This window comes from Orcinus orca, chromosome 1 (assembly GCF_937001465.1).
Source record: "Orcinus orca chromosome 1, mOrcOrc1.1, whole genome shotgun sequence".
Taxonomy (NCBI): Eukaryota; Metazoa; Chordata; class Mammalia; order Artiodactyla; family Delphinidae; genus Orcinus; species Orcinus orca.
The window spans coordinates 182,947,475-182,950,923 of NC_064559.1; the positions used below are offsets into that span (position 1 = coordinate 182,947,475).

Below are 3,449 nucleotides of genomic sequence, written 5' to 3' on the forward strand. Positions count from 1 at the left end.
AATTATTGATTTGGTTGGATTGAAAGTACCATTTTGCCATTAGATATCTGTTTTTTCCACTTTGTTATTTTAAAATTTTCTTCCCTCCTTTCCTTTTTCTTTTGGGTTCTTGAGAATTTTTAGTATTCTATTTTTATCTCATCTAGTTTTTTAAAAAATCTATATCTCTTGTTAAATGATTGTTCTAGCTTTCTCTTTCTGGACCTGGCTAAGGAGGAGGAGCCATGATGGGAGTTGACATCCAGCACAACAAGGACCGAAAGTTTCCACGCAAGGAGCCCAAGAGCCAGGACATCTACCTAAGGCTGTTGGTCAAGCTGTACAGGTTTCTGGCCAGATGAACCAACTTCACCTTCAATCAAGTTGTACCGAAGAGGTTGTTCATGAGTCACACCAACTGGCCACGTCTGTCCCTTTCCCAGATGATTTGGAAGATGAAAGCTTCCTGACCAGGAAGGCAAAAGAGCTGTGGTTGTGGGGACTATAACCGATGATGTGCATGTCCAGGAGGTGCCCAAACGGAAGGTGTGTGCTCTTCGAGTGAGCAGCTGCGCCTGGAGCTGCATCCTTAAGGCCGGGGGCAAGATCCTCACCTTCGACAAGTTGGCCCTGGACTCCCCCAAGGGCTGTGGCACTGTCCTCCTCTCTGGTCCTCGCAAGGGCCAAAAGGTGTACAGGCATTTCAGCAAGGCCCCAGGAACCCCGCATAGCCACACCAAACCTATGTACGCTCCAAGGGCCGGAAGTTTGAGCGTGCCAGAGGCCGATGGGCTAGCCGTGGCTACAAAAACTAACCCCAGATCCTACCGTGTTATTAAAAAGATTTTGGATGCTAAAAAAAAAAAAAAAAAAAAAAAAAAGATTGTTCTAGGAATGGCAATATGCATTCTTAAATTATCAAAGTCTACCTTGAGTTAATATTATTCCCCTTCACATACAATGTAAGAATCTTACAACAGTAGATTTTAATTTCCTCCCTCTTTTGTTCTATTTTTGACATTTAGTTTTGTTTTTACATATGTTAGCTCCCACAATGTAGTATCATTTTTTGCTCTAAACAGTAGTTTTTCTTTTAAGGAAATTAAGAATTAAGAAAAGTCTTTAACACTGACTCATACTTATTACTATTTCTGGCATAATTTATTCCCTGATGGGGATCCTAGTTTCCATCTGGTACCATTTCTCTTCAACCTAAAGAACTTCCTTTAACATTTCTTATAATGCAGATCAGCTAGTGATGAATTCTCCCAGCTTTGGCTTATTTAAAAATGTCTCTATTTCACCTTAATTTTTTACTTTTTTTACTTTTTTTTTTTTTTTTTTTTGCGGTATGCGGGCCTTTCACTGTTGTGGCCTCTCCAGTTGCAGAGCACAGTCATCCAGACGCGTTGTGGCCTCTCCAGTTGCAGAGCACAGTCATCCAGATGCGTAGGCTCAGCGACCATAGCTCACGGGCCCAGCCGCTCCGCGGCATGTGGGATCTTCCCGGACCGGGGCACGAACCCGCGTCCCCTGCATCGGCAGGCGGACTCCCAACCACTGTGCCACCAGGGAAGCCCTCACCTTAATTTTTGAAGAATTTTTTTCTGAATATAGGTTTTAGGGTGAAAGTTTATTATTTTTTTTCTAGTACTTTAAGTTCTCCTTGCCTTCTAACTTGTGTCTAGTGGTAAATCAGCGATAAGTCATATATTTTTATCTTCATTCTCCTATCTGTAGGCGTTTTTGCAGGGGAGAGGGAGCTGTTTTTCTCTTTTTTTTTTTTTTCTGAAATTTTGTTATGTGCTTTGATGGTGTTGTGTGTGTTTGTGTGTGTGTTTACACTGCTTGGGGTTTGTTGAACTTCTTGGATTTGTGGGTGGACATATTCATGATATATGAAACTTTTCCAGTATTTTCAAAAATTAATATACTTTATTTTTAGAGCAATTTTAGGTTCACAGCAAACTTGAGCAGAAAGTCCAGAGTTTCCACATATCCCTTCTTATCATACACACACAACCTCCTTCACCATCAACATTCTGCACCAGTGTGGTTTATTTATTACAGTTAATGATCAACATTAACATTCTCTGACTTAAATCACAGCAAGGTCTTTTTGGACCCACCTCCTAGAGTAATGAAAATAAAAACAAAAATAAACAAATGGGACCTAATGAAACTCAAAAGCTTTTCCACAGCAAAGGAAACCATAAACAAAATGAAAAGAAGACCCACAGAATGGGAGAAAATATTTGCAAACGAAGTGACTGACAAGGGATTAATGTCCAAAATATACAAACAGCTCATGCAGCTCAATAACAAAAAAACAAATAACCTAATCAAAAAATGGGCTAAATAGACATTTCTCCAAAGAAGACATACAGATGCCAAAAAGCACATGAAAATATACTCAACATCACCAATTATTAGAGAAATGCAAATCAAAACTTCAATGAGGTATCATCTCACACCACTCAGAATAGCCATCATTAAAAAAATCTACAAACAGTAAATACTGGAGAGGGTGTGGAGAAAAGGGAACCCTCCTATACTCTTGGTGGAAACGTAAACTGGTACAGTCACCATGGAGAACAGTATGGCGGTTCCTTAAAAAACTAAAAATAGAGCTACCAGATGATCTAGCAATCCCATTCCTGGGCATATACCTGGAGAAAACCATAATTCGAAAAGATGCCATCACCCCAATATTCATTACAGCACTATTTACAATAGCCAGGGCATGAAAGCAACCTAAATGTCCATCGACAGAGGAATAGATAGAGAAGATGTGGCACATATATACAATGGAATATTACTCAGTCATAAAAAAGAACAAAATAATGCTATTTGCAGCAACATGGATGGACCTAGAGATTGTCATACTGAGTGAAGTAAGTCAGACAGAGAAGGACAAATATCGCTTGATACTGCTTATATGTGGAATCTAAAAAAGTGGTACAAATGAACTTATTTACAAAACAGAAATAGACTTACAGATGTAGAAAACAATCTTATGGTTACCAAGGGGAAAGGTGGGCGGGCTAAACTGGGAGATTGGGATGGACATATACACACAACTATATATTAAAGAGATAACTAAAAAGGACCTACTGTATAGCACAGGGAACTCTACTCAGTTCTCTGTAATGATCTATATGGGAAAAGAATCTAAAAAGAGTGGATATATGTATATGTATAACTGATTCACTTTGCTGTAGAGCAGAAAGCAACACAACATTGTAAATCAACTATACTCCAATAAAAAGTTTTTAAAAACGATCAACATTGGCACATCTTTATCAACCAAAGTCCATAGTTTACATTTCAGTTAATTCTTTGGTGTTATGTATTCTAAGGGTTTTGACAAATGTATGACGTATTCACCATTACAGTATTACACAGAGCAGTCTCACTGCCCTAAAAATCCTCTGTGCCCCACCTATTTATCCCTCCCTCCCCCTAATTCC

General features: G+C 39.1%; 1 pseudogene; it reads left to right on the forward strand.

The window, feature by feature from the left end:
• Nucleotides 1-200: 200 nt before the first annotated feature.
• On the forward strand, nucleotides 201-860 carry LOC101274811 (60S ribosomal protein L18-like; annotated as a pseudogene).
• The last annotated feature ends 2,589 nt before the right edge of the window (nucleotides 861-3,449 follow it).